Source organism: Engystomops pustulosus, chromosome 3, assembly GCF_040894005.1.
Source record: "Engystomops pustulosus chromosome 3, aEngPut4.maternal, whole genome shotgun sequence".
Classification (NCBI taxonomy): Eukaryota; Metazoa; Chordata; class Amphibia; order Anura; family Leptodactylidae; genus Engystomops; species Engystomops pustulosus.
The window spans coordinates 21,242,698-21,263,290 of NC_092413.1; the positions used below are offsets into that span (position 1 = coordinate 21,242,698).

General features: G+C 44.1%; 1 long non-coding RNA gene across 2 annotated transcripts in view; it reads right to left on the reverse strand.

The window, feature by feature from the left end:
- Nucleotides 1-359: 359 nt before the first annotated feature.
- Nucleotides 360-20,593, reverse strand: part of LOC140120421 (uncharacterized) — a 75,840-nt gene continuing 55,606 nt past the window's right edge. For both annotated transcript variants that reach the window (XR_011853778.1, XR_011853777.1), the window contains exon 2: nucleotides 360-574. This is a non-coding gene — a long non-coding RNA (uncharacterized lncRNA). The remainder of the gene's footprint in view (nucleotides 575-20,593) is intronic.

Here is a 20,593-nt window from a genome sequence, read left to right on the forward strand (position 1 = left end):
GTGTGCCGAGATAAATGTAAGTATAACTTATACATCTGTGATACTGGGTTTATTCTACTAAGTCATACAAAATTGCTTTGGAAATTGAGCTTCTGAAGAAGCAATTTCAAGAGCTACCATCTTGCTTTTGGGGTCATCTGCCCTAGCTTGTTACTGCTGTATATTACACATGCCCAAGGGAAGCCGTATTTTGATTGTGCTACAGGAACATTGTTGATCACAATACCTCTTTCCAATGCAAAAATAAACCAAAATCTGGTGCCTAAACTTACAGTTGAACAAAAAACACTCCAAAAATAGACATTCTCTCATAGGGGTAATAACATGTCTTTTTCTGCAACATATTAAAAATCTTTCGCCAAATTTCACAACTATTTTATATCTTAATAAGCCAAAGCATCACGATAAATAATCTCAATGGTGTTCTCAGAGGACAAAACATGACTTCTTGGTCCAGGAGAAGTTTCCCATTGGCAGGACACAGCGCAGTGTTCTTGGAAATGTCATTTCCCAATAAACTTGTTAAGCATCTGCACAGAAGGGCGTGATGGGAATCCTTATTGATAAACATTTCCTGTTAAAACATGAAGCAATTACATTAGGATATAAGGTTATTACGGATCGTTTCTTCCAAATGGCAACATTGTCTACTCAACTATACCAAAAATACAGAATGATCTAAAAAGTTTTCAGTTCCACAATAATACATATGAAATGCTCTCTTTATAGATTGCTTCCTCATTGCCTTTTATTAAAGTGACCCCCCCACCCCACCCATATAATAAACATGTGTAGTCAACATACCTAGCACCCTCAATTTTGTGCATGGTTTCCACTTTTGCTTATTCAGCTTCCATATCAGGTCTGTCCTAAAATGACAGATGACTTCTTCGGGGTAGCTGTTGGTAAGTAACAGACACACATTTGGTGGCTATTTGTGTGCAGACCAGGCTCTCGGTTCCTGCGTCGCTCCAAAAAATTCCAGTTTGGGGCACCGGACCAGTCTTGAAGCTCTAGGGCAGTGATGGCGAACCTATGGCACGGGTGCCAGAAGTGGCACTCAGAGCCCTCTCTATTGGCACCCGAGCCATCACCCCAGCACCGAGTTCGACAGACAGGACTCAAGGCCTCTTGTAGTCCCAGAGAGCCCAGAACCCTAGAAGGCAAGTACAATGATAATCCAAACGTCTTCTTCTTTCTACTGTATTGGTGTCCTCAGGTGCCTATATACTTTAAACCTGTGAAATAGCAGGGAGTAATACGTAACTGCTTAAATTGACGCATTGGCACTTTGCGAAAAATATGTGGGTTTTGGTTGTAGTTTGGACACTCTGTGCCTAAAAGGTTTGCCATCACTGTTCTACGGGGTCTCAAGACCTGCAGAAGGCAATGGATGGCCTCCTCAGAGCTGGGGACAACAAAGTAAGTGAAGTTCCATGGTCAGAGGAAGTGATGTCTCATGGAGCCCAAAAGTACTGGAGATACATTGATGACCCACAACTTGTCACAGAATTTTCTAGAAGCTGCAACAAACACTCAATCTCCATGCTAAAATGTCTGGAACTTGGCAAAAAAAATACACATTTAGTAACTATACAATGAAATACTTTTTCATGGTATTTTCCAGGGTAAGATCTGAACTTGCCAAAGGCCGTTGCAATACAAATACAGTACGATTCAGTGTCACCATGTCAGTCATTTGACCTCTACGACTGCAAGTTCCTTTGATGTGAGGCTTAATTGTCACTTAATGCTGTGTCACGCCATTCAATGGCTTCACTTTCCAGTCTCCTCAAAAGCGCCGTACTCCGCTGTATAGATTACACCGTCTAAGAGGATCTCAGTGTACATAGCATGAAGAGAAATATTCTCCAGACAGAAAAGTACACATCAGAAGAAGACAACACTCAGATTGACTAATCATTAACAATACTTCCAGATTTTCTGGTTTCGACTATTTTTTAATGCTTTTGCCTTGGAATGGAGAAGAATTTTAGACTGAACTATATGTAGGACATCAATGAGCTTCATGGGAGGTGGTTATAGAATAAAATATATTGAGGCACTATAAAATTGTAATGATGATACAACCATCTACAACCGGATGGTCTGAAATTCCTTCAAAATTAGTCAACATTTTCCGATAATGGCAGGTTTAATGTACCCTTAATAGTTTATAGGGCAGTGGTGGCAAACCTATGGCACGGGTGCCAGAGGCGGCACTCCGAGATCTTTCTGTGGGCACCCGGGCCATCGCCCCAGCACACCAGACAGAACTCAAAGAATTTTCCTGCAGTTCCAAACAACTTAAAAGATGCTGCTTTCAGTGATATTTTAAAGTGATACGTAATTGGCTACATGAGACTGTAGGAAGAGGCAAGTGTAGACAAGGCCAAATTATCTTTGGAGGACCTCCTGCTGGCCCTACGATTTTCTATGTACAGAGGGACACTGGAAAGGAGCTATGATGATGATTTTCAATCTTTTTTTCTACTATGTTGGTGTCCTCAGGAGGCCAATATGATTGAACATTGTTGAAGAACAGGGAGCAATAAGTTATTGCTTGATTTTTGGTTGGCACCTCGCAATAAACGAGGGGGCTTTGGGGTTTTAGTTTGGGCACTCTGTCCCTAAAAGGTTCGCCATCACTGTTATAGGGTCTAATCACTCACCCCTAACTTTTCCCTGATTGTAGATATTTGGGAAGATGAGTATCTTTTTGTTCTTGCGTTACGATGAACGTTCCTTTCTACATACCCTTTTAGAATGTGCCGACATTATATAGCAAGTTAAGTTCTAAGCTCTGTTGGACCTTGGTGGATCCAGTTACATTGCACATGGATCTTAATTCTATTGAATGGATACCATGTAGTACCATCTGCAGGGGAAATTAAATTTCATTGCCCCCCTTTGCCATAATAACTTAATGCAGTGCGTTTCAGAAGTTGGATCCATGGACATCAGGTGGATTATGATGAAACACATTTGAAGCGTTTTACAGTGGCTTCGAGATTCTCATCCAGTCTCAGAACCTGTGTAGAAAACCAAAAATTTCCACTATGATTATATATGAGCAAATCTATTCTTCAGTTTAGGCATCAAAGCATCAAATTTTCAGGCATAAAAGCAAACCAGAATCTTTTAACTTCCTAGACCTAAGTGAGGGAGAGAGAGCGGAAAGAAATGAAAAAAATCATGAAAAATTACCAGAACACTATTGGACCTTTTAATGAAAAATTATCGTTTTAGACGACTAAAGGAGGTTATATACCAATTACCAGAAAAATTGAAGCAACGTCAATTTGGCATGAATCTTTTGGCAACACTTCAAATCTTGGATGATTCGCTAATCTCTATCTGTGAATAATCAAAAGAAGGAGTGGTATCCTCTCTAGTCATTGCTGCAGCCAATCACGTGTCTAAATTTTGTCCGCAATAGTGCAGTGGCTAGAATATAGACTGTCAAGTTTATATGTGTATTTGTTTGCAATGGTTTCCTCCGGGTCCTCCGGTTTCCTCCCACACTCCAAAACATACTGGTAGGTTGATTAGATTGCGAGCCCCATGGGGACAGGGACCGATTTGGCAAGTTCTGTGCAGCGCTGCGGAATCTGTAGGTGCTAGATAAATAAAGAATTATTATAAAATAAAGAATTATTATAAAAGCGGCAGAGAGCGCCCAATAAAGCACGGGAGGGAGTCTTGGTATGGTAATTGTTACTTACGTAGTATATTATTCAGCTTATGTTTACATATCTGGAAATTGCTTTAAGAATTTGATTGGAAATGTATTCCTAAGAGGTAGTAAACTTTTTGTATGTAAATTTTTTTCTTGATAGCATCACTTGTCCTCTGCACATAATATGATATACTTATATTACTACTATTATCATATAAATAAAAAAATTAAGAACATTTTTCGGAAAATTTCCTCCTTCAATAAGACCCTGCATACCACAAGTGATGTTATTTTTTGTTGGCCGAGACCACAATGTAGGCTATTGTTTTTGGCTGGTTTGTGCTGACACATAATATGGCCAGTGGCTATTCTGTCCATCTGTTAGAGTTCACATGAACAATTTTTGGGGGTTTGTAAGAGAACCAAGCAATGCTGCACTGGAAATGAAGAAACCCAGAAAGGGGAAATTCTTTTTTTGAATGAAATATTGATTTTTAATGTACATAAGCTAGATGAGGATGACTCCTACAAAGCACAGGAGCTGCCGCAGTCATGCGTCTATGATGAAAGGTGTCCTTTGTCCTGAATGACAAGTGTTCTGCTGATTTTGGAAGGATAGACGTATTGCAAGAGAATGACGAGGCGACAGACTATGCAAACACTGGGAGCAAGCAAAGTTCATTCACATGACGGCCTTACAAATAATGTTCAAACGAATTCGAATAAATGTCATTGTAAGACCAAAAAGTGAATCACAACATTTAAATATAAATTTATAAGTACTTAAAATAGGGATACAACAAAATAAAACAGGAATCTCTATTAACCATCCCCACCAGCTGCTGTTTCTACTTCCTTGTGGCTATGAAATGTCGGTAGACTCCTACTTGGCCAAATAATATATCCAGGCATTTCCTTTGTGTCAAAAGACACCAAAAGTGCATCAAGGACCTGGACATTCTCTGGCAGGGATTGGATTTGTGTTATGTTACCTTTAGGCCCTATGGAATACATCACTTTTTACCAGTTTGGGGCACTGGGTCAGTCTCCGAGCTCTGGGGGTCTTGGGACCTGCATAAGGCAATGAATGGCCTCCTCATACCTGGGGACAAGAAAGTAAGTGAGGTCCCGTGGTCAGAGGAAGTGATGTCTCATGATGCCCAAAAGTACGGGAGATACATAGGTGACCCACAACTTGTCACAGGATTTTCTGGAAGTTGCAATAAACACTCAATTTCTATGCTAAAAAGAATATATCCCAAAAAATTGGAAAACCCATTTAAATTACAACGAAAGCACTTTGAGACAACTAACCACTATTCCATTGAAAAGAGGAGAGGATCTCCTAGAGGAGTTGTCTTCTCAAAGAATTGAACATGCAACAGAATATCTGGTTTTAATAAGAGTCTTTAAATTTCACAATACAGGCAACCCCAAGTTACAAATGGACCTCTCTGCCCACTGTAACATCTGGTGAAGTTCTCTGGCTGCTGGTGAATTAATGTACATTAGCCCACTGGCTGCAATGACAAACTCTAAGAGTTATAAGAGCTGTCCTGTACTGAAGCTTTATTATTAATCCTTGTTCCCATGACAGGCCAAAATTATGCAAATCCTATTGTAAGTTACACTTCCAAAATACACCTGTTTCGAAATGCATACAAATTCAACTTAAAGGGGTTGCCGGGTTATAGCAAGTTAGGCCCTATCAGTGTGGGACCCACATAGATCATGAGAACGGGGGTCCCTTGTACAATTATTGTTCATGGCCCAGCTGCTCCATTTGTCTTTATGGAGCTGATTGAAATAGACAAGTGGATAGACAAGTGGATAGACAAGTGGATAGACTTGGATATCTCCGTCAACGCCATACAGATGAATGCAGCAGTTGGTAAAAGCACGACTGGCTGCTCTGGTCATCTCAGGTTCAACATTAACCTTGGGGGTCCTTCCCTGGAGCCCCACTGATCAGCAAGATAGGCCCTATCCCGTGGACAAGACCTAACTTGCTATGAAAGCACAACCCCTTTAAAAACAAACCTGAAGATCCTATCTAGTACGTTACCTGGGGACTACCTGTATGTATTTTTTGCATATTTTCTTATATATACTGAAAGGCTAATTCAACACCTTCCAAGAAAAAAAAATCTATGTGTGATCGTAATTACTCAATTGCCCATACAAATTAGACTAGAACGAAAGATCAAACCAAGCTCCTTGGGAACAGGACACCTCGACGCTCCCCGATTTCTCGTTATCTGTGGGGCTCTCAACCTGTGAAAAGGGCCTAACTTGTTTGGTGAGAAAACCCCTTTAATGGACAGTATTAATGAGAGATCAAAAATGCAACCTCTCCTAGTCTCTATGACCCATATTGGCATCTCTTATTCTAGTGGAATTGATATATCCCATAAAGGGCACTTTGGTTGTCTCTCATACAACATTATACTTTTCGCAAGATCCACTGGATCCTGTTGAGCTGCATCTGTAGTCAGAAAAACCAATGAAAGAGAGAAAAAACAAAGGGTCTTATACCATAGAACAAGTTAATATCTACCATGGTGCTGGTCCTGAAGAAGATCAGGAAAGGTTGTCCAATGTTCTACATAGGCCTACACAAGGGTTCTTCCAAAAACTGTAATACAAAAGTCAAGGTTCTTGCCATTTATGACATATATAGGGTGGCTATTATTTATCTTTCCATCAGGCTTCTTTGTTGACCATTCTTATTTTCATAGTGCTTTTCTCCATAACCCAGTTCACATTACTATGCTCATTTCCTTAATGTGGTCCCATTGTGAACACAGAAAGGTCATTGGGTCACGAAATGACCTCCATGATTCTCAACACAACTCCTTGACCTCTATATTTAACTGAGGACATGCTCTCAATCATGAAACCTCAACCCCCTCATGTATTAGCAGAACTGAGCAGAAGGAGGAGGGTGGGTGACAGGAAACAGAGACATGACCTTTGTCAAAGTAGTACAAGAGCCACTCTGTTGGGTAACCTCGCCGCAAATAAGACTACTTCTGTGCGCTCAAAACAGACATATCCAACAATGGCTGCAATAGAAAAATCTTATTATGCGGAAAAATCTAAATTATCAACACCCTGGTGGCCAAAGTGTAAGTCAGAGGTTCATGTGAAGAGGCCTTCAGGATCACAGGCCCTGATCTGTCCTGAAGAACTGAACTAGAAGGTATAGAGTTAGAATATTTTTTTTAAAGTTACATAATTTTTGATGACGTACATTCTAAGTAAAGTCTTACAAAACAATGTCTGGCATTGATAAGATGTTCAGTCTTTAGATAAGAAAGAGGCTCTTTGATTCCTAAATACCATCGACATAAAGAAAACTGATACATTACAGTAAATTGGTCCATATATGTTATAGTCAACTACCTGCGTCACATGCTAACCTGATGATGATAGAACCCAATGCAAAATCTCTACCAGACCTCCATTGGTCTTCTGGGAATAGATTATATGAGCCCAACCGAATTCTATGCTCCTTACCTTCATCTTATATTAAGACAGATGTTCACCATTAATGAATTACAACGAAATGTGTCCTTTCTGTCAGAAAAACTAATTTGTACCTCTACTATTTGGTGGCTTCAGCCTAAAGGTCATAAACCTTCACCAACTATGTTCTCAGAGAGAAAAATGAGTAAGGTGCTGCATCTCTGGTGGCTTATCTGATGAATCAGGTGACTTCCTGATTCACGTCTGTCGCCATCATTTCATATTGACAATACTCATACTAATTTTTTGGCAAAATAACTACACATATTAGGGCACATTTATCATAAGGTGGAGCTGAATGGGCCAACGTATGATGATGTCCCCACCCCAACCCGATACCCTTCAGATTTAAAAGGAGGCTCCGGGCTGCTTAAACCTTTAGGTTTGGCCTACAATATGTAGGCCTAACATCTGATGAATGACAGCATATGCCGGTGAGTATTGGCAACATCATATCCTGGTGCACTTAGCATCAGTGTATGATAAACGTTCCCTCGTGAGTCTGGCTCTAGGCCATCAATTAACGCAAAAAAATGTACAATATTTCATATCTATTTTCTTCATTTTAAGGCTCAAATTTCTAGTATTGAACATAAAAACCAGGCTATCCATAAGCAACTTAAACGTGGCTCAGAAGGGTTAACAAACTGCATCACATGGAAGATATGCTGAACACGGACCCCCAAGAGAGCATCCCACTTACAGAAGACTTGTTTCCAACTGGTCTACCTTTCTTACTTCACCACGGTACCTCAACATAACCTGGGACTGTATGATGGATCCAGGTGAGATGTAAGGGCAGACTGATAGTGGGGTCGGGGATGGGGGGAGTGGGATCCCCATCTCTTCCTTTTGTCTAACCTTCTTAATACCTACAAACAGTAACCCCTCCCTTTTTTTCTCTTTCTACAGCTCTACAGTAATCAAGTAAACTCCTCCCCACATTGATTGCGGTTATTTGGTAGTAATCTATAAGAATTCTAGAATTCTAGAGTTTGTATTTGCATTCATACCTCTGTTTATTAATATTGTAAGATTTTTATTATCCTACCATAAAACTCAATAAAACAAAATAATATGAAAAAACTTAAAGGTGAAATGGTTGTTTGTGACCATGACAATATTAGTACCGTATATAAAGAAGTGGTGGAGTCACATGGAGGACCATGCAAATAGTCAAATATCCGGAGATATATGAGGTGAGGATGATGTTTATATAACATCTCTCCATCTCCATCCACAATATATGGAATTAATGTAATGATTCTCATGACTCTCAAACGCTTACGCACTTCTTGTGATCTTTCCATTGACTTACAGTCATAAACTGTATCAGATACCGGCACAATAGTCACTTTGTTGGTTTCCAGAAAAACCCTACAATTGAGTATATTTTAATGTGTTTCATTGGATCCTTCAGTAAACAAGACTCTATCTGTTCACAAAAAGATCATAAGACAACTACAAGCCATCTAAGAGTAAATGTCAGGATTCAATTTATCTTTCAAAATTATAAAAAATATTGAATTTAAAGGAGGCAGAACAGGGCTCAGATATGTCCGTAATATAAGCTTGGCCTTAAATTGGTTTTCCGGTCCTTATGTATGGGGGTTTTCTACAATTTGCTTCTATTGGTTGTCTATTGTTAGAAGATCATTTAGACACCATGACCCAATCATTTTTGAAGAGATCTTGTCATTTGGACAATCTCCATGACTTCTTCAAATGCTACAAAGAAGAACATTTGATTGTAAGAATATTGAGGACCTCCTCAATTTTCCTGAATAGACAATACTAAGTAAAGGAAAGATTGGTCTCTCATTTCCGGTGGGTTTTCCGGCGTTTTCAGGGATCGTGCTGGGGATTGCGTTACACGTGATCGGATTGTGTCGCAATTGTGCCGGCTTTCACGCAACACAAATCGGGGGGCGGGCCGACGGACGATCCGATGGATTTGGACAACGCGCGGGATTAAACAAATCAATTTGTGTCGCATCCAATTCACTTACATACACCGGGAGAAGGTGAACTCCAGTGGACCTGATCAGGGACACGTACAGAAAATCAGGCGCACAATCTTCATGAATCGCGACAGATTGGCATTACGGCGGACAATCCACCTCGGGGATCACTCAGGGACCAGGTAATTAAATGTGCCCCATTGTGCCAACTTCAACCAGAGCAGCCTTCCATTTTAACAGTATGGGGCCTTGCAGGCCCTGCTCTCCCCCAACAGATGAGTTGGGTAAAGAAAGGTGCCATATTCATAAGTACTGCCCAGATGCCCTAATTTCAACAGGACCCATCGGCAGACGCATATGAATGTTAAATGTCCTCTCCTTTCTAAGATCACACTTGAGCTTCCCAGCAGTCATGGTTTTGGGAAGGGTATGAGGAATAGTTAATCTGACTTTATCAACCAAGGAGAGGGTTCTCTAGACAGTATTTTGATTGGGAACTTGTAGTAAAGATCCTACAAGGAGAGCAGGATGTGAGATGAATGTGTGGACCGTGTGACTCCTGTATCCATGTGCACCCATTACAGTACAGCTGCTGCGGCAAATCAAATCTGTCTTAAATAGCTTACTTTAAAGCCATCGTTCCTTGTGCTTACATGCAATGCATTGTGAAATCGACACAAGATGAGTCACTGCTCCGCTTTTTACTATAAATACAACCATTTGCAATGAGATTGCTCAATTTTTCAATTTTCTATAGTCAGCAGAATTCTACAATGCCACATATGTAGGTTAAAATAAAACATCCATGGCAGAAAAGCGTTGTGAAATGTTGACGTGGTAGAAATGTCTTCTCCAACCTCAAACAATTTCCAAACATGAGAACGTCTAACCAACATTGGTGCGGTCAAATGATGTGGGTCTAAATTTTATGTAAGGTAAGATATTCTCAGCTCATAAAGTTATGGTATATTGGTAGGAGAATAAATTGAAGGCTTGCAGAGGATGCACCCGCGACCCTCAAGCCTTTGAGGAGTTTTACGGTGTCTCTAAGCCAGGGTTGGGCAATTCATTTTTCCATGGGGCCACATGAGAAATTGGAATGGTTTTACTTAATTACTGAATACTTAATTCAGTTCTACAAAATACCTATACACTGTACACAGTATATATACTATCGCTTCTTTAAAACAGTAAACAGCACATCAGAGCAACAGGAACCAGGAGGACTCTAAAGCCATTGGGCAGCCAAGCAGCCAGCTGGTATCACAGGCATCCGGCACCGAACTAGTGATTGCTCACAGATCGGCGTTCGGGTGCATGGGCAGGCGGTCAGGCAGGGGAGCTCAAATATTTCAATGACCTCACGCGGGCCGGTCAGCAATAGTTAAATGAACGGATGTGGCTCGCGGGCCATACAATACCCAGGTCTGGTCTAACCCCATAAATACTTAATCAATTAGGTTATCGGAATCAAAAAACTAATAAAAATTTGGATGAATGTTGACACAAAGTCCCATGTAGGCTATTGCACCTAGAAAGGGGTCTAATTACAGCAGTTGTGATGGAACCCAAAAGTTTGGTGGACCCAATTGTCGTTATGTCATCAGTATAAAGTGGTATTTGAGCTTCCTAAAATTGATCACCTATTTGTAGGATATCGGGTGGGTGGGGTCTGATTTCCGAAAAACCCAAATGATCAGCTGCTTGAAACAGTCACAGCGCTCTACAGGTGATTGGGGCGGTGCTGCAATACCATGCGCAGCCACTAAACTCCTTGTGGCGGTATGCTTGGTAGGAAGTGGAGGTGAATCTGAATTTTTGGTTAAGGTCGTAGAGGTTAGAATATCCATCAGAGAACTAGAACCAAACTGGAAATCATTGTAGATCTGAACAACTTTCGTTGACACATCAGCAGATCTTTCTTTTCAACTTTAGAATACAATAATCTTTCTTAAAGGGTTGATCTTGTTGATCTTGCTGGTGACTGTGTCAAAGTCATGGTCGTCCAGTCAGCAGATTTGAGGCCCCTTTGAAGGTTATCTACCTCCACTGTATGGTAAGAAATCTCAGAGAAAAATAAGTTAACAGCACATAAATATGTAGAAGCCTTAGATTCTTGTTAAAAGAACTGAGTAGACTTGTGATAAAGTTGTGATTGCAGAGATAGATATTATCTTTCGCATAACAGATTTCCTGTCATACGTATAAACTCATTGTAATAGTTGAGAATGTGGTGAACAGCAAATGTTCATACAGCGCAAAGGGGATGAATTTCTTATTATTATTGTACTTTTTTGAAATTATGCACCATTCATACCTTAAGGAGAAGAAATTCAGACCTTAAATGAAATCTACCACATGAGTGTGGTGCTTCTAAACCAAGCACACTTACCTGCTGGCCTGTGCCTTTTGAAACAGGGCATGTTCTTCTTTTTGTTTTTAATAGCTTAGTTTTTGAGAAAACCAACTTTAAAAATTATGCATATGAGCCTGACTACATTACAGAAGCCCATGGTTTGTAGCCAGGAGCCCCCTTATTATCACACAATGCCACACAGGCCCTTTCTGGCTCCATCATCTGCTAATTATTCACACCTCCATTCAGTGTTTCTGCCGGCCTCTTCCATCCCCAGCCAGACATCTGAATGGAGGCATGAATAATTAGCAGATGATGGAGCCAGAATGGGCTTGTGTGATATTGTGTGATAATAAGGGGGCTCCTGGCTACAAACCAGGAGCTTCTGTTATGTAGCAAGGAGCCCCTGAGGCTCATTTGCATAATTGCAAAAGATGGTTTCCAAAAAAACTAAGATATAAGAAGCAAAAAGAAGAACAGACCCTTTTTCAGGAGAAATATCACAGCATGTCACTGTGGTTGGTTTAGAAGTACTGCATCCATGTGTTAGATTTCCGGTAAGGAGTGGGAATGCAAAACCATGCCCAACTATGGATAGCATGAGCAAAGCCCCCAGGGTGCCAGGGTAAGAGAAAAAAGAATACATACTTACCCTGAGGCAGCACCTGGTTCCACCTTCACTTCAGTAGTTCTAGTTTCAGAACTTGTGTCGAACTGGAAGTTCCAGGAGGTCAAAGGACCCGATTTTTACAATGAGTGGCCTCCACGGACCAGCAAACAACACAGGAAATTGTGTACTCTTAAAAACAGAAGTTAAGTTTCATGTAAAAGGAAACCAGTAGAGATGAGCGAGCACTAAAATGCTCGGGTACTCGTTATTCGAGACGAACTTTTCCCGATGCTCGAGTGCTCGTTTCGAGTAACGAGCCCCATTGAAGTCAATGGGAGACTCGAGCATTTTTCAAGGGGACCAAGGCTCTGCACAGGGAAGCTTGGCCAAACACCTGGGAACCTCAGAAAAGGATGGAAACACCACGGAAATGGACAGGAAACAGCAGGGGCAGCATGCATGAATGCCTCTGAGGCTGCTTAATCGCACCATTATGCCAAAATTATGGGCAACAGCATGGCCATGACAGAGTGACAGAATGAAGCTAGATAGCATCTAAAACATCCAATAATTGACCCTGACACTATAGGGGATGGCATGCAGAGGCAGCGGCAGCGGCAGCAGCGGCAGGCTAGAGAGTGTCATGGCAACATACCCTAAATGGACTCAGGCTTCAAACCAATGGGTGGCAGAGAGGAACCAAAGGAGGTGAGCAAGAAGCGCTCAAATAATATCGGTACATGATAAAAGTTTGCCAGTATATTTTGTGGATTACACAGCAGGGTGGCGACAAAGTTAACATGGAAGCCATGAAAACAATCCAAAATTCTGCCTGACACAGCTCGTTTGATAAGGGGACCATGTATGGAGGCAGTGAACTAGTAGTAGATTAAAGGTGCTGCAGTTAAAACTATGTTAGTTGGACCTTGGCATGGAGCTGGCGCTCCGCTGCCAGGCAAGCTTTCGCCAATCCAAGCCCCTGTCTCTAGGCTACTCCCCAAACAGCACTTCTAAGAACCTTTTGTATAAGATCAAGTGTAGTAGCGTTCTTATAAGTTTGGGATATGGCGGGTGAGGGGAATGTAAACAGATGCGCAAGAAGCGCTGAAATAATATCGGTAAATGATAAAAGTTTGCCAGTATATTTTGTGGATTACACAGCAGGGTGGCGACAAAGTTAACAAGTTTGATGTGGAATGCCCTGTAATAGCTCTTGGGCGGTGTGCCTTTTATCGCCTAGGCTCAGCAGTTTGAGCACCGCCTGCTGTCGCTTAGCGACGGCACTGCTGCTGTGCCTAGAGCTACCGACTGATGGCGCCATGCCCACGGATGGTAATTCGGAGGAGGAGGAGGAGGTGGAGGAGGGGTGGGAGGAGGAAGAGGTATAGTAGGCCTTTTTTAGACCTGGACCGAGGTAGGCCCCGCAATCCTCTGCGTCGGCAGTATATGACCAGCCCCAGGGTCAGACTCGGTCCCAGCCTGCACCAAGTTAAGTGTAGTAGCGTTCTTATAAGTTTGGGATATGGCGGGTGAAGGGAATGTAAACAGATGCGCAAGAAGCGCATGATGCGCATGGAGCTGGCGCTCCGCTGCCAGGCGAGCTTTCGCCAATCCAAGCCCCTGTCTCTAGGCTACTCCCCAAACAGCACTTCTAAGAACCTTTTGTATAAGATCAAGTGTAGTAGCGTTCTTATAAGTTTGGGATATGGCGGTGAGGGGAATGTAAACAGATGCGCAAGAAGCGCATGATGCGCATGGAGCTGGCGCTCCGCTGCCAGGCGAGCTTTCGCCAATCCAAGCCCCTGTCTCTAGGCTACTCCCCAAACAGCACTTCTAAGAACCTTTTGTATAAGATCAAGTGTAGTAGCGTTCTTATAAGTTTGGGATATGGCGGTGAGGGGAATGTAAACAGATGCGCAAGAAGCGCATGATGCGCATGGAGCTGGCGCTCCGCTGCCAGGCGAGCTTTCGCCAATCCAAGCCCCTGTCTCTAGGCCACTCCCCAAACAGCACTTCTAAGAACCTTTTGTATAAGATCAAGTGTAGTAGCGTTCTTATAAGTTTGGGATATGGCGGGTGAGGGGAATGTAAACAGATGCGCAAGAAGCGCATGATGCGCATGGAGCTGGCGCTCCGCTGCCAGGCGAGCTTTCGCCAATCCAAGCCCCTGTCTCTAGGCTACTCCCCAAACAGCACTTCTAAGAACCTTTTGTATAAGATCAAGTGTAGTAGCGTTCTTATAAGTTTAGGATATGGCGGGTGAGGGGAATGTAAACAGATGCGCAAGAAGCGCATGATGCGCATGGAGCTGGCGCTCCGCTGCCAGGCGAGCTTTCGCCAATCCAAGCCCCTGTCTCTAGGCTACTCCCCAAACAGCACTTCTAAGAACCTTTTGTATAAGATCAAGTGTAGTAGCGTTCTTATAAGTTTAGAATATGGCGGGTGAGGGGAATGTAAACAGATGCGCAAGAAGCGCTGAAATAATATCCGTAAATGGTAAAAGTTTGCCAGTGTATTTTGTGGATAACACAGCAGGGTGGCGACAAGGTTAACAACTTTGATGTGGAATCCATGAAAACAACCCAAATTTCGGCCTGACACACCTCGTTTGATAAAGGGACGATGTATGGAGGCAGCTATATAAACGACTTTTGGAGGTAGCAATGGAGACAACGTGTGGAGGCTGCTATGGAGACAATTCAATTTGGATAGTGCCTGTATGTGGCAGTCCAAAAAAGTTTTCAAACCAGAGGAGCAGGTAGGTGGCCCTCCAGAAAAATGGAATAGATTGAGTGCCTGTATGTGGCAGTCCAAAAAAGTTTTCAAACCAGAGGAGCAGGTAGGTGGCCCTCCAGAAAAATGGAATAGATTGAGTGCCTGTATGTGGCAGTCCAAAAAAGTTTTCAAACCAGAGGAGCAGGTAGGTGGCCCTCCAGAAAAATGGAATAGATTGAGTGCCTGTATGTGGCAGTCCAAAAAAGTTTTCAAACCAGAGGAGCAGGTAGGTGGCCCTCCAGAAAAATGGAATAGATTGAGTGCCTGTATGTGGCAGTCCAAAAAAGTTTTCAAACCAGAGGAGCAGGTAGGTGGCCCTCCAGAAAAATGGAATAGATTGAGTGCCTGTATGTGGCAGTCCAAAAAAGTTTTCAAACCAGAGGAGCAGGTAGGTGGCCCTCCAGAAAAATGGAATAGATTGAGTGCCTGTATGTGGCAGTCCAAAAAATTGTTTAAAACAGAGGACCGGGTCGGTGGCCCTCCAGAAAAATTAAATGCATAAAGTACTATAGGTAGAGCCAGTGGGCCCTGTCAAAAAATAGCCAGTTTCCTCTGCTTTACTGTACAAAGAGCAGGAGAAGGAGGAAAATGAGGAGGAGGAGGAGGAGTGGATAAATTATTCAGGTTGAGCTTCCTTCACCTGCTGGAGATTGGAAATTAGGAGAAATCCATGCTTTATTCATCTTGATAAGCGTCAGCCTGTCAGCGCTGTCAGTCGACAGGCGTGTACGCTTATCGGTGATGATGCCACCAGCTGCACTGAAAACCCGCTCGGACAAGACGCTAGCGGCAGGGCAGGCAAGAACCTCCAAGGCGTACAGCGCCAGTTCGTGCCACATGTCCAGCTTTGAAACCCAGTAGTTGTAGGGAGCTGTGTGATCATTTAGGACGATGGTATGGTCAGCTACGTACTCCCTCACCATCTTTCTGTAAAGATCAGCCCTACTCTGCCGAGACTGGGGACAGGTGACAGTGTCTTGCTGGGGTGACATAAAGCTGGCAAAAGCCTTGTAAAGCGTACCCTTGCCAGTGCTGGACAAGCTGCCTGCTCGCCTACTCTCCCTCGCTACTTGTCCCGCAGCACTACGCACTCTGCCGCTAGCGCTGTCAGAAGGGAAATACTGTTTCAGCTTGTGCACCAGGGCCTGCTGGTATTCATGCATTCTCACACTCCTTTCCTCTCCAGGGATGAGAGTGGAAAGATTTTGCTTGTACCGTGGGTCCAGGAGAGTGAACACCCAGTAATCGGTGCTGGAATAAATTCTTTGAACGCGAGGGTCACGGGATAGGCAGCCTAGCATGAAATCTGCCATATGCGCCAGAGTACCAACGCGTAAGAATTCGCTCCCCTCACTGGCCTGACTGTCCATTTCCTCCTCCTCCAACTCCTCCAATTCCTCTTCTTCTGCCCATACACGCTCAACAGTGAAGGACTCAACAATGGTCCCCTCTTGTGTCTCGCCAACATTCTCCTCCTCTTCCTCCTCCACCTCCACCTCCTCCGATATGCGCTGAGAAACAGACCTAAGGGTGCTTTGGCTATCAACAAGGGAATCTTCTTCCCCCGTCTCTTGTGAGGAGCGCAAAGCTTCCGACTTCATGCTGACCAGAGAGTTTTTCAACAGGCCAAGCAGCGGGATGGTGAGGCTGATGATGGCGGCATCGCCACTGACCATCTGTGTTGACTCCTCAAAGTTACTCAGCACCTGACAGATATCAGACATCCACGTCCACTCCTCATTGTAGACTTGAGGAAGCTGACTGACCTGACTACCAGTTCTGGTGGAAGTTGACATCTGGCAGTCTACAATCGCTCGGCGCTGCTGGTAAACTCTGGATAACATGGTCAGTGTTGAATTCCACCTCGTGGGCACGTCGCACAACAGTCGGTGAGCGGGCAGTTGGAGGCGGCGCTGCGCTGCCCTGAGAGTGGCAGCATCTGTGCTGGACTTCCTGAAATGCGCACAGATGCGGCGCACCTTCGTGAGCAAATCAGACAGATTGGGGTATGTCTTGAGGAAACGCTGAACTATCAGATTTAACACATGGGCCAGGCATGGCACATGTGTCAGTCTGCCGAGTTGCAGAGCCGCCACCAGGTTACGGCCGTTGTCACACACAACCATGCCTGGCTTCAGGTTCAGCGGTGCCAGCCACAGATCAGTCTGCGCCGTGATGCCCTGTAATAGTTCTTGGGCGGTGTGCCTTTTATCGCCTAGGCTCAGCAGTTTGAGCACCGCCTGCTGTCGCTTAGCGACGGCACTGCTGCTGTGCCTAGAGCTACCGACTGATGGCGCCATGTCCACGGATGGTCGTTCGGAGGAGGAGGTGGAGGAGGGGTGGGAGGAGGAGGAGGCATAGTAGGCCTCAAACACCTGGACCGAGGTAGGCCCCGCAATCCTCGGCGTCGGCAGTATATGACCAGCCGCAGGGTCACACTCGGTCCCAGCCTCCACCAAGTTAACCCAATGTGCCGTCAGAGATATATAGTGGCCCTGCCCGGCAGCACTCGTCCACGTGTCCGTGGTCAGGTGGACCTTGTCAGAAACGGCGTTGGTCAGGGCACGGATTATGTTGTCTGACACGTGCTGGTGCAGGGCTGGGACGGCACATCGGGAAAAGTAGTGGCGGCTGGGGACCGAATACCGAGGGGCGGCCGCCGCCATGAGGCGGCGAAAGGCCTCGGTCTCTACTAGCCTATAGGGCAGCATCTCCAGGCTTAGCAATCTGGAGATGTGCACATTAAGGGCTTGGGCGTGCGGGTGGGTTGCACTATATTTGCGTTTCCGCTCCAGCGTCTGGGGTATGGAGAGCTGAACGCTGGTGGATGCTGTGGAGGATCGTGGAGGCGACGATGGGGTTTTTGTGGCAGGGTCCTGGGCAGGGGGCTGACTATCAGCTGACACAGGGGAAGGAGCAGTGGTGTGCACGGCCGGAGGTGAACGCGCTTGTTGCCACTGAGTGGGGTGTTTAGCATTCATATGCCTGCGCATACTGGTGGTAGTTAAGCTAGTAGTGGTGGAACCCCTGCTGATCCTGGTTTGGCAAATGTGGCACACCACAGTCCGTCGGTCATCCGGTGTTTCCTTAAAGAACCTCCAGACTTCTGAAAATCTAGCCCTCGCCGCAGGAGCCCTTGCCACGGGAGCTTCACTAGTTGACACATTTGGCGCTGATGCACCAGCTCTGGCCCTGCCTCTCCGTCTGGCCCCACCACTGCCTCTTCCAACCTGTTCTGGTCGAGGACTCTCCTCCGTCTCAGAAGCACTGTGTTCACCCGGCCTCTCAACCCAGCTTGGGTCTGTCACCTCATCATCCTCTGATCCCTCAGTCTGCTCCCCCCTCGGACTTCCTGCCCTGACAACAACTTCCCCACTGTCTGACAACCGTGTCTCCTCATCGTCGGACACCTCTTTACACACTTCTTCCAGTACGTCAACAAGGTCATCATCACCCACAGACTGCGACTGGTGGAAAACCTGGGCATCGGAAAATTGCTCATCAGCAACCGGACAAGTGGTTTGTGACTGTGGGAATGGTCCAGAAAACAGTTCCTCAGAGTATGCCGGTTCAAATGGCAAATTTTGCTGGGAGGGGGCAGACTGGGGGGGAGGAGGCTGAGGTGCAGGAGCTGGAGGAGTGCCGATTTCGGTGACATGGGTGGACTGCGTGGAAGACTGACTGGTGGACAAATTGCTCGAAGCATTGTCGGCAATCCACGACATCACCTGTTCGCACTGTTCTGGCCTCAACAGTGCTCTACCACGATTCCCAGTAACTTCAGACATGAACCTAGGGAGTGTAGCTCTGCGGCGTTCCCCTGCTCCCTCATAAGCAGGTGGTGTCTCACCCCGCCCAGGACCACGGCCTCTGACCCCTGCAGTAGTTGGACGCCCACGTCCCCGCCCTCGTCCTCTACCCCTAGTCCTCGGGTTAAACATTTTGAAAATGAGAGTTATAACTTGAATTTTTTTTTTAACTTTTTTGTTTTTGTTTTTTTTTTTTTGTGTTTTTTAGTTTTTAAAACCAAACGATGCTATCCTATTGCTATGGCTATTTTATAGCCAAGTATGAAAGCACACTGCTATGCCAGATGAGATGACGCTGAGTTATGAAAAAAATAAACGTAAAATAAAAAAGGAAATGGCAGACTGTGCCTAATTGAAATACAACCCCGGGCCCTAATAAATTTTCCCACTTCGGTCTTTGCGATGGATATGTGCGTCACTAAAACACAGTGGTCGCAAGTCTGACTCCAAATTGCTCACAATTTACTAGTAGATGCACTGCAACAACTACAGCCACCAGCAGATCAACCAGAAATCAAATATATATAACGCTACTGTAGGCGTAATTAAGCCGTTTGTATTCTCCTATGGCTATTTTCTAGCCAAGTATTACAGCACACTACTATGCCAGATGAGATGACGCTGAGTTATGAAAAAAATAAACGTAAAATAAAAAAGGAAATGGCAGACTGTGCCTAATTGAAATACAACCCCGGGCCCTAATAAATTTTCCCACTTCGGTCTTTGCGATGGATATGTGCGTCACTAAAACACAGTTGTCGCAAGTCTGACTCCAAATTGCTCACAATTTACTAGTAGATGCACTGCAACAACTACAGCCACCAGCAGATCAACCAGAAATCAAATATATATAACGCTACTGTAGGCGTAATTAAGCCGTTTGTATTCTCCTATGGCTATTTTCTAGCCAAGTATTACAGCACACTACTATGCCAGATGAGATGACGCTGAGTTATGAAAAAAATAAACGTAAAATAAAAAAGGAAATGGCAGACTGTGCCTAATTGAAATACAACCCCGGGCCCTAATAAATTTTCCCACTTCGGTCTTTGCGATGGATATGTGCGTCACTAAAACACAGTGGTCGCAAGTCTGACTCCAAATTGCTCACAATTTACTAGTAGATGCACTGCAACAACTACAGCCACCAGCAGATCAACCAGAAATCAAATATATATAACGCTACTGTAGGCGTAATTAAGCCGTTTGTATTCTCCTATGGCTATTTTCTAGCCAAGTATTACAGCACACTACTATGCCAGATGAGATGACGCTGAGTTATGAAAAAAATAAACGTAAAATAAAAAAGGAAATGGCAGACTGTGCCTAATTGAAATACAACCCCGGGCCCTAATAAATTTTCCCACTTCGGTCTTTGCGATGGATATGTGCGTCACTAAAACACAGTGGTCGCAAGTCTGACTCCAAATTGCTCACAATTTACTAGTAGATGCACTGCAACAACTACAGCCACCAGCAGATCAACCAGAAATCAAATATATATAACGCTACTGTAGGCGTAATTAAGCCGTTTGTATTCTCCTATGGCTATTTTCTAGCCAAGTATTACAGCACACTACTATGCCAGATGAGATGACGCTGAGTTATGAAAAAAATAAACGTAAAATAAAAAAGGAAATGGCAGACTGTGCCTAATTGAAATACAACCCCGGGCCCTAATAAATTTTCCCACTTCGGTCTTTGCGATGGATATGTGCGTCACTAAAACACAGTGGTCGCAAGTCTGACTCCAAATTGCTCACAATTTACTAGTAGATGCACTGCAACAACTACAGCCACCAGCAGATCAACCAGAAAACAAATATATATAACGCTACTGTAGGCGTAATTAAGCCGTTTGTATTCTCCTATGGC